Raw genomic sequence first — 13,884 nt, forward strand, 5'->3', positions numbered from 1 at the left:
AAAAGATACAAAATTGATTTCCTTTAACGTAAGAACCTACACACAACTCCTGAACCTCATTGGATGAGGCATGGATCTTGTTATTATACAAGAGAAACGAAAGCTGCATTCTCTGATTAAAGAGCAGGAATTGAACTTCTGAGGAATCTGTGTGGTTGTTTTTAAAAGCACCCGATAATTCCTAGTTCTGTCACAAATATGTCAGCAAATCAGGATTCAGCTGATGAGTCAGAACAATTTATCTAATTCCATAACTCACGTAATAACTGCAATTATCACTTGAGCATCTGAATGGATAGGACTGCAGTAATCAGTAATATTCCAGTATGTCACCACAAATCTTCACTACTTGATCACTTGTTACTTACTGAATTTTCTTACGCAACTGACCAACATAGCAGACCCAGTCCAATTTCTCTTTGTCCACCATGCTTGCAAAAGGAAAAACAAAATAATGATGAAAATAGATATAAACTTTATTATACAGTGGTACCTCAGGTATTATACAGTGGTACCACATGACCCGGAAGTGTCTTCGGACAGCGCTGGCTCCTGGCCTCATAAGCGAGATGAGCACACAACCCTAGAGTCGGACACGACTGGCCCGTACAGGCAGGGGTACCTTTACCTTTACCTCGGATTACATACGCTTCAGGTTACATACGCTTCAGGTTACAGATTCCGCTAACCCAGAAATAGTGCTTCAGGTTAAGAACTTTGCTTCAGGATGAGAACAGAATTCGTGCTCGAATTCGTGTAGAATTCGGCGGCGCGGCAGCAGCAGGAGGCCCCGTTAGCTAAAGTGGTGCTCCAGGTTAAGAACAGTTTCAGGTTAAGAACGGACCTCCAGAACAAATTAAGTACTTAACCTGAGGTACCACTGTATATAGAAAAGGGGGAGAAATGTATGTATGTATGTATGTATGTACCGTATTTTTCGCTCCATAGGACGCACTTTTTCCCCTCCAAAAATGAAGGGGAAATGTGTGTGCGTCCTATGGAGCGAATGCAGGCTTTCGCTGAAGCCTGGAGAGCGAGAGGCATCGGTGCGCACCGACCCCTCTCGCTCTCCAGGCTTCAGGAAGCTATCCGCAAGCCTTGCAAGCCCGGTGGGAGTTCCCGCGGGCTCACAAGGCTTGCAGGCAGCAGCCTGCAGCCCCGGCGAGTGTCCGCAAGCCTTGCGCGCCCGGCAGGAGGTCCCGCCGAGCGCGCGAGGCTTGGGGCAGCAGCCTGTCGCCCGAAGCACGGGGAGCCCTCCGGAGGGCTCCCCATGCTTCGGGCGAGTGTCTGCAAGCCTTGCGCGCCCGGCAGGAGGTCCCGCCCAGCGCGCAAGGCTTGGGGCGGCAGCCTGTCGCCCGAAGCACGGGGAGCCCTCCGGAGGGCTCCCCGTGCTTCAGGCGAGTGTCTGCAAGCCTTGCGCGCCCGGCAGAAGGTCCCGCCCAGCGCGCAAGGCTTGGGGCTGCAGCTTGTCGCCCGAAGCACGGGGAGCCCTCCGGAGGGCTCCCCGTGCTTCGGGCGAGTGTCTGCAAGCCTTGCGCGCCCGGCAGGAGGTCCCGCCCAGCGCGCAAGGCTTGGGGCGGCAGCCTGTCGCCCGAAGCACGGGGAGCCCTCCGGAGGGCTCCCCGTGCTTCAGGCGAGTGTCTGCAAGCCTTGCGCGCCCGGCAGAAGGTCCCGCCCAGCGCGCAAGGCTTGGGGCTGCAGCTTGTCGCCCGAAGCACGGGGAGCCCTCCGGAGGGCTCCCCGTGCTTCAGGCGAGTGTCTGCAAGCCTTGCGCGCCCGGCAGGAGGTCCCGCCCAGCGCGCAAGGCTTGGGGCTGCAGCTTGTCGCCCGAAGCACGGGGAGCCCTCCGGAGGGCTCCCCGTGCTTCGGACGAGTGTCTGCAAGCCTTGCGCGCCCGGCAGGAGGTCCCGCCCAGCGCGCAAGGCTTGGGGCTGCAGCTTGTCGCCCGAAGCACGGGGAGCCCTCCGGAGGGCTCCCCGTGCTTCGGACGAGTGTCTGCAAGCCTTGCGCGCCCGGCAGGAGGTCCCGCCTGTTACCATAAAGCACCAATGCTGCAGCAAGCAAAGGCTCCAGCAGCTCAGCCAGCTGCTTGTGGCTGGAAAGCCAGACAGGATGTTTGTGACTGTTGCCATGGGAACAAAGGGGCAGTCCATTCTGTACTGAGCACCGGATGTTAGCTCAGTGTGTGTGTGTCATATGACCCGTACTGGATGTACTTGGGAGGAGTTTTCTTCTTGCTGTTGTTGAGTGCAGACATGATTCTCTGTACTGATGTAAGAGGCAGAAATAAATGATGTAAATAGTTTTCTGTCTGCTTCTTTCCCCTCCCTGGGGACACCAAAGGGGAGAGAGGAAGAACGGTGTGTTCCTCTCATACATCTGAGAAGAATCGCCGGACCTCGCCTGCTTATCAGCAGAGTGGAGACGCAGGCAAGGTCGACAGGAATATCTGCCGGTGCCTACGCTGTGGCACATTCCTCTGACCCAGGCAGAATTCCAACAGTGGCAGCCTTCGGATGGTTGCGATTCATCGGACATCTGCATGAGAGGCTGATGGATTGTCCTCCTCTGCTCCAAGGAGAAAGGCAAGCGTCTGACAGAAGCCAGAGGCTCCACAGACGGCTGATGGAAAGAAGAGGTGTTTTCCAGAGCAACAAAGTTCAAGGTATGCTGCATTTCGGGCTAAAAGTGTGAACGCAGGAAGATTAATTCCCTGGTTCACGGAGCTGCGTTTCAAAGAAAACAAAAGCTCCGGAGGAAGAGGCCTGCAGCTTGAAGGCTGAAGCCTACATTCCACAAATATTTGTGGTAGATAAGAAGTCCTATTGAAATGCATTGTTGCTAGGTAACGGTCCTGGAAAATTACTGGCAAAGGGGCTGGACTCTGAGTGTAAGCCTGGGAAAGCGAAACAAAACCAGAGAATGTTTTGGCTACAAGGTTTACGAGCTCTTGGAAGGGACTTTCCAATAGCAGCCTGAGTTTAGCTGCCAGGTGCAAAGAGCGTAAACAATCTGCAGTTTGCTGCGTGAGAAAGAAGAAAACGACTGTTGGATTTTACAGTTTGTTTGAGAGTGTGGGCTGGAAAGCTGAAGAGGCTTGGCTTCAAGATGGATGCCAAGAAAGGAGCTTTGCCTTGCCCACCTTCCTTAACCAATAACAATTATTCATCTTGGTCTGTAAAGATGAAGGCCCTGCTGCAGAATCAGAGGCTTTTTGATGTAATTGAAAACCCCATCCCTGCAGCACCAACCAGAGGTTGGGAGTCACAGAATGTAAGGGCCAGGACTGCTATAATTCTGTGTGTCTCAGATGATCAGTTGGTGCATGTTCAGCATTTAGAAAATGCGAAAGAGGTTTGGGACACGCTGCGTACAACGCATCAGAGAGATGCTGGTTCTTCAGCGTTGCTGTATTTTGAGAAATTGACCAATCTGAGACTTGCGCCTGATGGAGATGTTCAAGCGCACCTGACAGAAATGAAGTTTCTGCGTCAACAGATGGTGGAACGCAATTTTCGTCTTCAGGAGGAAGTGTTTTGCTTCATGATGATAAACAGCCTTAGCCGCACCTACAAGGTTGTTGCCAGTCAGCTTGGTTCCCTACCGGCCGCGCAGCTGACCGCGGAGAGAGTTTGTGCTGTGGTCCTGAATGAACACGACAGACTTGCTGCACTGGAAGAAAAAGACAGGGGGAGGGAAGAACAGAGTTCTAATTCCCCCACTGCTGATGCTACTGGAGAGCATGGAGTAGCATTGAGTGCTGTCCGATGCTACAATTGTGGACAGACTGGGCATCTACAGCGAAACTGTAAGAAGCCGCGCCAGTCAAGAGGAGCAAAGAGCAGCTCTACGAAGCCTCAGGCGTCAGGCAAAAGCCGTACCAAGTGCCAGGTGAAACCTGCAAAGGCTATGATGGCGAAAGGAACCACGCCAGATGTTGGGAACTCGTTCATAATTGACACGGGCGCAACGGTTCACATGTGCCCGCACAGAGGACTGTTTTCGACGTTGAGGAAGCAAAGCTTCACTGTGAAACAGGCCAACGGTCAGGAGTTGGAAGCGACTGGAATTGGGACTGTGTATCTTGAGAGTCTGAACTTGACTATAAATGATGTTTACCTGGTTCCAGAACTGAGATTTAATCTGCTGAGCGTGTCGCAGATTGCAAAGAAAGGACTGAAACTGTCCTATGATGCTAAAAGCTGCAAGATCTACAAAGATGGAGAACTGTTTCTTACTGCCAAAGAGAAAGATGGACTGTATTTGTTGACTTTTGATCAAAGTGATTACATGAAATGTAATTCTTCTGTTTCTAACGAAATCTCTCTCGCAGGTGTGACCAGTGTGAGCACCAAGACCAAGAAGGTCGACAGAGCATTTCAGCGGGTGTATGCTGATGTGATTGGACCTCTAGAACCATCTAGAGGCGGTGCACGATTTTACCTTTTGTGTGTGGATTGTTTCACTAATTATTCTTGGGTTTATATGATGGAGAAACCGCAAGAAACTTTAGAAAAGTTTCAGGAGTTTTGTGACAAGGTTAAAAGTATGCATGATGCTAACATTGATTGTCTTTTCACAGATGAGAAGCAAATTTTTCTGTTACAGAAGTTTCAGAAGTTCCTGGATGGAAAAGGGATAGACCACAAAGTGGCAGTTTCGCAAGAAGCGTGGAACAGGGGGGTCTGTGTAAAAGTGAACAAAGAATTGCAAAAGGGAATGAATGCGCAATTGCTGAGTTCACATTTGCCACATGAATATTGGGCCGAATCGCTAGCGTCCTATCTTCATGTGTGGTTGAGAAAGGTCTCAACAGAGTTGGGATGTTCTCCTTTTGAGAAGCTGTTTAATAGAAAACCTTCTGTTGCCTATTTTAAGGTTTTCGGGTCTCATGTGAGAACAGAAGCTCCAGGTGGAGTAAAGAATGCCAGAGGCATTTTTGTGGGTTATGAAAAAGGTCTCTACAGAGTAATTTTGTCTGAATCTGGTCAGGTGATTCTCACAAAGTTCCTAGAGAGTGCTCCAAAGCAAGAGCGGGTTGTAGTACAAACATTTCCCACAGACGATGATGATGATGATGATGAGTTTGATCTTATTGAGTTCAGTAGTACTGATGATGACAGCGATAGCTCAGACAGCTCAGTTGTCACAGTCATTGAGAGGAAATCTCACACAATGGATAGACCTTCACAGGTGAAGGAAGAACCACTGATTGCTACTGGTTCTCGACAGAGTCCAAAGGTTGAACCAGTGAGCACAGAGGATCAGAACCTCATACGTAGGTCTGAGAGAGCAACGAAGGGTGTACCACCCAAGAGGTATTCAAAGGAGTTTGCTAACCTTGCATATGTTGCTATTGTAAACGACCAAGGACAGATTGAAGCTGTGTCTGAGTCAGAGACAAAGGCACAACAGAGAGTTGTTAACCGAGGTAATGCGAAGTCACACAACCAGAGAGGTACATTGGTTAAACCAGTGGCGGGTAGTTCCAAGGGTGGAACTGAAACAACAGGGGAATGTTATAAATATAACAACTGTTTGTTTTCTTCTCTGGATGACGCTTTGCTCGCAGCACGCATTGATACTTTAGGGGGAGTATGTTACCATAAAGCACCAATGCTGCAGCAAGCAAAGGCTCCAGCAGCTCAGCCAGCTGCTTGTGGCTGGAAAGCCAGACAGGATGTTTGTGACTGTTGCCATGGGAACAAAGGGGCAGTCCATTCTGTACTGAGCACCGGATGTTAGCTCAGTGTGTGTGTGTCATATGACCCGTACTGGATGTACTTGGGAGGAGTTTTCTTCTTGCTGTTGTTGAGTGCAGACATGATTCTCTGTACTGATGTAAGAGGCAGAAATAAATGATGTAAATAGTTTTCTGTCTGCTTCTTTCCCCTCCCTGGGGACACCAAAGGGGAGAGAGGAAGAACGGTGTGTTCCTCTCATACATCTGAGAAGAATCGCCGGACCTCGCCTGCTTATCAGCAGAGTGGAGACGCAGGCAAGGTCGACAGGAATATCTGCCGGTGCCTACGCTGTGGCACATTCCTCTGACCCAGGCAGAATTCCAACACCGCCCAGCGCGCAAGGCTTGGGGCTGCAGCTTGTCGCCCGAAGCACGGGGAGCCCTCCGGAGGGCTCCCCTTGCTTCGGGCGAGTGTCTGCAAGCCTTGCGCGCCCGGCAGGAGGTCCCGCCCAGCGCGCAAGGCTTGGGGCTGCAGCTTGTCGCCCGAAGCACGGGGAGCCCTCTGGAGGGCTCCCCTTGCTTCGGGCGAGTGTCTGCAAGCCTTGCGCGCCCGGCAGGAGGTCCCGCCGAGCGCGCAAGGCTTGGGGCGGTAGCCTGCAGCCCGAAGCACGCGAGGCTTGGGGCGGCAGCCGCGGGGGGGGGGAAATAATTTTTTTTATTCATTCCCCCCCCCCCAAAAAAACGAGGTGCGTCCTATGGACCGGTGCGTCCTATAGAACGAAAAATACGGTATGTATAGCAAAGCAGACTAAGGTCACATCTACACCAAACATTTAATCACAAGAGGAGGAGCCAGCAAAAATCACAATACAGGAAAAATCTCAAAACTAGCAAAGCTCCATCCTTATTTCAGATATTGCGATATAATGTATAGTAAGGTTCCCAGATTTTTTTTTCAATGAATCCGGGGACACTTTTCAACTTCAATGGATTTTGTATGGTGACTAATTTGTAAATCCGGGGACTGTCCCCAGGAAACGGGGACATCTAGTAAACTTACTGAATAGATATATCGAGATGTTTATCACAGTGTTGAAGACCAGATATTGCCCTGCCCTACAATACACCCGGTATACTTAATTCCCACTTTTGAAGAAGGAAGGTGGGGAGAGATTGGTGTATAATTGCTGCTTTTTGATTCATGTTGAATTCACTGCAGTTGTGGGTTTCAAACTATCTGGAGTTTGGCTCCATGTGCTCTCCCACAACCCTTCCTCCCAAACCAAGTTTCCTGAAGGTAGGAAGTTTAACAACCACCCCCCTATCAAACAAATAAATATTTAGATGTGGCCTCTCAAAGGGGAGCATTCATAAATAAGCAAACTTTCGTTGGATTATTGACATTCCTTCATGCAAAAACCGCCTGATCTCAAAATTTTCTGTCCAAGGTTGGAAAACAAAACGATCGGAAAAGGATCAGAAGGCAGAATCAATGCTCTGAAATCTTAGCATGTCAAAGCCGGGGAACAGCGGGAGAGGAGTCAAAAACCAGGAACCCTGGGACAAGGCAGAAGTCGGGGCTGAAGGGCATGTCAGATCTGAAAGGGAAGGCAGAGGAGGAAGCAGAAGCATGGAGATAGTCAGAAAACAGGGCCAAAGGATAAAAGGAATAACTGGAACATTGGATAATTTAATAGCTAGCCTAGGTGGGTAGAGTCCAGGACCTAAAGGTACTTCACTGCAATTTGCTGTGCCTCTGCTCATCACAAGGCAAACTGTTCCCAGAGTTGCCCCATGAGAGGAATTGCTCATGACAGCGTAATGTGAAGCTTAGTTAATCTTGGGATCCCGGAAACCAAAACCCAAGTTTGGGGCATGCATTCTTTGGTGAGAGAATCCCAGCAGAGATTTAACATCACAAAACATGCAACAAGGGAAAGCGTGGACGTTTAGGCTGTAAAAGAATCTTTAAAATGTGCCCTTCCAGGGAACCCCAACATTGCCACCTTTTAAAAGTTCTTTCCAAACTGTCACACTTCCCTTGCACAGAGATAGACCACGCATTTTGTAAGCTGCAAAATGGTTTCTAAGCTATTGGTATACAGTGGTACCTCGGGTTAAGAACTTAATTCGTTCTGGAGGTCTGTTCTTAACCTGAAACTGTTCTCAACCTGAAGCACCACTTTAGCTAATGGGGCCTCCCGCTGCCACCACACGATTTCTGTTCTCATCCTGAAGCAAAGTTCTTAACCTGAAGCACTATTTCTGGGTTAGCGGAGTCTGTAACCTGAAGCATATGTAACCTGAAGTGTCTGTAACCCGAGGTACCACTGTAGATAGAAGAATGCTCGTTTCAGACACCATTCTGGTCTGAAACAAAAGAGGCTGGTTAAAGCCATGTGGCTGGCTGGAGCGAGTGGCTCAGAGCTCCTTACATACCAACATTTACATGGAGACTGCATTAACAAAAAGGCTTGGTTACCTATTTTCTCCCAAGGTGTGGAGAAGTGACATAGGCTAAGCCTGGCAGGACAGCTTACTCTATGGTTTTAACCCCTTCATGCATTCTGAGACTCAAGCATGCTGGTTATATATAACAGAGGCATGTTTCTTGCCTCTGTTTTGCATAGACAGTCAGCTCTTGACAATTCACACAAGCTGTTTCACAGGCTATAAGGTTAATAAATCACTGCCAACCACAGCAATACAAGCCATTTCTTCCCATCATTAAACTGCTGCAGCCTGTGATACTACCCTATTTAATAGTCATTAGCGCTGTCTTTTGATAATTGTTACACCATGGAGCTGTAGCAGAATCTTTATTAATTAGCCCATTACAGGATCAACAAAAACGACTCCAGTGTTATTCTGAGTGGCCGAATCCGCCCCCTTCTCTCTATTGAAATCCAGGCGTTGTTACTTCCTGTTAGCACAGAAAGCAACAACAAGAAAGTACAGCATTATTTAATTCTAGATGATGAGGCTGGCAAATATCAAAGCCCACGAGGGGGTTGTGTGCCACAACTTGTACCAAAATCCCCCCAAGCTCTGTTGTTAAATCTTTAGAGAATCTAAGGGGATGCAGGTGGTATTCCTACCGTCTAGTTTGCTGAAGACTCTGCTCATTTTCCCAGGTGATGCTTTCCATCTATTCTCTTTCCATCTCCCACAGTGGCAGCAAATATCCATCACATGCATACGATTTATAAGGGAGCGGGTGGCGCTGTGGTCTAAACCACTGAGCCTCTTGGGCTTGCCGATCAGAAGGTTGGCGCTTCGAATCCTCATGATGGAGTGAGTTCTTGTTGCTTGGTCCCAGCTCCTGCCAACCTAGCAGTTTGAAAGCATGCCATTGCAAGGAGATAAATAGGTATCACTGCAGCAGGAAGGTAAATGGTGTTTCCGTGCTTTGGTTTCCATCATGGTTTTCTGTTGCGCCAGTAGCGGTTTAATCATACTGGCCACATGACCTGGAAAGCTGCCTGTGGACAAATGCCGGCTCCCTTGGCCTGAAGCGAGATGAGTGCTGCAACCCTATAGTCTGGATTTAACTGTCCAGGGGTCCTTTACCTTTTTACCTTTTTTTTACGATTTATAAATAACATCTAGGATTTACAGACTTTTGTCCCCAAATGAGATTTATGGACACCCCCACACAAACAATGGGACGTGGGTGGCACTGTGGGTTAAACCACAGACCTAGGACTTGCCAATCAGAAGGTCGGCGGTTCGAATCCCCATGACAGGCTGAGCTCCCATTGCTCGGTCCCTGCTCCTGCCAACCTAGCAGTTCGAAAGCAAATCAAAGTGCAAGTAGATAAATAGGTACCGCTACGGCAGGAAGGTAAACGGCATTTCCGTGTGCTGCTCTGGTTCACCAGAAGCGGCTTAGCCATGCTAGCCACATGACCCGGAAGTTGTATGCTGGCTCCCTCGGCCAATAAAGCGAGATGAGCGCCGCAACCCCAGAGTCGTCTGTGACTGGACCTAACAGTCAGGGGTCCCTTTACCTTTACCTTTACACAAACATTGCATTTATCTGAAAATCTATGGCTCGAAGAAGAACACAGGCATCTGCTTGGAGCTGTTGCCAGACCTTCTGCTTTGAGCCAAGATGGACAACAAACAAACAAAACCCCATTTTTTTATTTGAAGCTAGATTTCCATAGGTTTGATTCTTTCAACTTACATTCCTAACTTCAAGTCTGTCTTCAACTGTAAGCAAGCTGAGCTTGTATTGATTCTAGTTTCTGCTTTATTTTCTTTTTTAAAAAAACAACAACTTTCAAGTACTTATCTGTTATCTTTCATCAGTATTGGTTCAACAATCAATGTCACAGGAATGACACAAACCATCTCAGGCTAATCATTCTGTACCCCTGCTGGGGCTGTCAGCCTCCCTTAATTCAGTTATCCCTGGGATGGCATGGTATTTTTCACTTAGGTAACAAATTGATTGGGCTGTCAAGTTCTGTAAAATAATTTGTGAAGCCTTCTCAGGGCTTCCCATCACTGTTTTGCTGAATTAAAAAAAAAATGGAGAAATGCTCTAAGACTCTTTAAAGCTCTTATGATTGTCAGGGAACAGTTTCACTCTAGATATCTCATCCATGAGTCACCCATCAGATCATAATCTCCAGATTAGATCAGTAATACCTCTGCTGTGTGGTATTCCCTCTAGTCTTTAAAATATGGTAGGAAGATGAATGATGCAAAAAAGGAGTTTCAGTAAAAAGGAAGTATATATTAACATGACCTCTTGGTAAACTACAGAGATGACTGCAGCACTCTTCAATGTTGGGTCCCCAGGTGTTCCTGGACTACAAATCCCATCATCCCCAATGGTCAGGGATGATGGGATGTAGGGATGTAGCATACACACCCAAGCGTGCAACGCCTCGCCTTCCTATTGAAAGCAATGCCATCCAGAAATATTTGTACAGAGGGATGTACTCTTTCTGCAGTCTGGAAACATCAGGCGATGTGAGCTCCCTGCTGCAACTCCATTTTTATACTGCCGCCGCCAGTCAATGGACAGGATTTGAAAAAGCAAAAAACTATTTCCTCGAGTTCAAGTGAGCTTTAACTTCCAAACAGCTCAAGTGGGCTTCAGCCACTGCTGCTGCAAGGCAAAAGGCTTTTGAAACAGAGGTGACTTGCAAAAAAAACATGTGCGATGAGGCACAAAGAGCAGTTCTTCAAAGAAAGGAAGTCGGAAGCCTCAGTGGGCAGGAGCAAGCCTTTTGCACAAGCTGAAATAGCTCTCTGGATCGCAGTCAGTGCTGTAAATACTGAGTTGGGTCCTTGGAAAAATTAACCAACAGTGTTTGCCTGCACAATAGCTCAGTCGGTAGACTCTTCATCTCAGGGTTGTGGGTTAGAATCCCATGTTAGGCAAAAAGATTGCAGGGGGTTGGACTGGATGACCCTCGTGGTCCCTTCCAGCTCTACAGTTATTTGATTCTATGAATAGTTTCCTGACCCTTCCATCAGCCTGCAGCCCCTGTGATTCCAAAAAGTCTCTCCCAAAGGTTGGGAGCCCTGCCTCTGAGGTTCAGCTGGTCTTTAACAGAGACAGATCTTTAGCTCGAGAAGCCCTCCCCTGTGGAACTCCTTGCCACTAGAGATTGGGCAGGAGCCACCCCTGCTCATTGTGAAACACCTTCTAAAAACTGTATGATTCAGACAGGTCTTTCAGACTTGAGAGTCTTTGCCAACCAGCTCTTAAAGATCTGTTTGACATTTGTATTGTTTTCATTGTAATGTTGTGTTTTTAGTCTGCATACTGTATTCTCATATATTATACGAGAGAGAGAGAGAGAGAGAGAGAGAGAGAGAGAGAGAGAGAGAGATTATGATGACGTGGGATGGGGTGCAAAAGGATCGCCAAGGGGAGGAAGAGATGGGTAACTTTCCTTATTTCCCAAAGTTAACTTTTCTTAGGGTCCAAGCCACTGTCTGTATCCTCAAACAACAGCCAGTCAGTTCTTAAGAATTGCTCTGGTCCTTTCAAAGAAAACAGTGAGAAGTTTAGGATAACAGACATCTGTCAGTCAATTCAAATCCTATTATTGGTAACAGGAACAGAAGACAAACAAGCTCAGAACTTAGCCAGTTTGGTATTCAGCTGGCACCAGATAGGAACAGGCAAATCGGTCAGTCTTGGTCTTCCAATGTTTCTCATTTCTGCCATTTTAATTTCAAGTCTCCACATTTCCTCATCAGTCTGCAATTTTTTTTAAAGTCCTCATGCAAGCCCATCAGCATTTTAGTAAGATTTCTCCTAATATACACGTTTGCATGCAATTTTGCCCAATATTTTTGCAAAACAACACTCCCAAATGTAATGCATTTAATATTATTTTCACTAACGTATTCACATGCATTTTTGATTACACTGCTTGACCGAAGAGCTGCATTGCAGCGCATTGCAAATTTTAGAAAAAGTGCAAAATTCTGAAGGGCGGCTGGGTTTCAAGTTCATGCATTGCTTCGGAAGATGTGGACCAGTTAGGTTCACATTTAAATGCAAACGGAATCAAATTCCTCTCCCTTTCCTAGTGCCGATATTATTTCAAAGACAATGTAGGTCAGGGAGAGTATGTAGGAGGGCGAATTATCATGGGAGGATGTGGGGGCACCAAAATGTAGGAGGAAAAGGGTTTTGAGAGCACACTGTGCTGCCAGCGAAAACTGTTTCCTTTTTTATATATATATCAATTATTTATCATTAACCTCAGCTAATGCTGAATGGAATAATCACTTGTGAATCAGGACGAGAGGCCAATGGCTGAGTCCATCTGCCTCTTTAGTTTAGCATAGAATCCAGCAGTGCCAATTCAACCCGAAGAGAGTCACTTGCCCCAAACAGGCAGGCAGCAAGACTGGTTGGCATCCCTGGACACTTGCCAAGGCTGCTGCTGCTGCTGCTGCTGCTGCTGCTTCTTCTTCTTCTTCTTCTTCTTCTTCTTCTTCTTCTTCTTCTTCTTCTTCTCCTCCTCCTCCTCCTCCTCCTCCTCCTCCTCCTCCTCCTCCTCCTCCTCCTCTTTGGTGATCACTCGTAGCCAAGTAAGATCGTCTTCCATAAACATGGTTTTAACAATGAGTCCGTAAGTGACTGTGGAGGCCAATTCTGGATCCACAGGTCCTTCCACAGTGAGGACATTGGTTTCCAGGTGGGAGTTGATCACGGTGTGGATTTGCCAAGCATGCCTTCCTCCTAGCACATTTCTCCCTTGCATCCTGAGTTCGAGTGTCTTCAAAGCCCATGACACCTTTGGTAAAGGCTGTTCTCCAATTGGAGCGCTCACAGGCAAGTGTTTCCCAATTGTTGGTGTTTATACTACATTTTTTAAAAAATTGCATCGAGACAAGTCTTTAAACCTGTTTTGTTGACCACCAGCATTACGCTTTCCATTTTAAGTTTGGAACAGAGCAGTTGCTTTGGATGACGATCCAAACATGACCAGTCCAACGAAGTTGATGTTGGCTAAGACAAAGACTAAGAGGTGATATGATTGTTGTTGTTGTTGTTTAATTGTTTAGTCATGTCTGACTCTTTGTGACCCCATGAACCAGAGCACGCCAGGCACTCCTGTCTTCTACTGCCTCCCGCAGTTTGGTCAAACTCATGCTGGTAGCTTCGAGAACACTGCCCAACCATCTCATCCTCTGTCGTCCCCTTCTCCTTGTGCCCTCCATCTTTCCCAACATCAGGGTCTTTTCCAGGGAGTCTTCTCTTCTCATGAGGTGGCCAAAGTATTGGAGCCTCAGCTTCAGCATCTGTCCTTCCAGTCAGCACTCAGGGCTGATTTCCTTCAGAATGGAGAGGTTTGATCTTCTTGCAGTCCATGGGACTCTCAAGTGTCTCCTCCAGCACCATAATTCAAAAGCATCAATTCTTCGGCGATCAGCCTTCTTTATGGTCCAGCTTTCACTTCCATACATCACTAGGTGATATGATAGTCACCTTCAAATATCTGAAGGGCTGTCACACGGATAATGGAGAAAGCTTGTCTCCTGCTGCTTTTGTGTTGTGCAAAACAGCACAAAAAAGATGGAAATGATCAGGTAAGGAAACATCAGGGAGACGGGATGAAGCGCTGTCTGCATGTGGCCAAAGACCCTCCTTGCCTGAAGCATAAGTCTCTCGCCAGCCTGCTTCCTGCCCATCTGCCCCTCAGCTCATTAACCTGCCTTCA

At 47.6% G+C, this 13,884-nt stretch overlaps 1 protein-coding gene across 1 annotated transcript in view; it reads left to right on the forward strand.

The window, feature by feature from the left end:
• FAT3 (FAT atypical cadherin 3) overlaps positions 1-12,649 on the forward strand; it is a 719,557-nt gene extending 706,908 nt beyond the window's left edge. Inside the window, exon 31 of the transcript XR_013985096.1 lies at positions 12,597-12,649. The gene's annotated coding sequence lies outside the window, so the exon portion shown is untranslated. The remainder of the gene's footprint in view (positions 1-12,596) is intronic.
• The last annotated feature ends 1,235 nt before the right edge of the window (positions 12,650-13,884 follow it).

This window comes from Podarcis pityusensis, assembly GCF_964106645.2.
Source record: "Podarcis pityusensis genome assembly, chromosome: 4".
NCBI lineage: Eukaryota > Metazoa > Chordata > Lepidosauria > Squamata > Lacertidae > Podarcis > Podarcis pityusensis.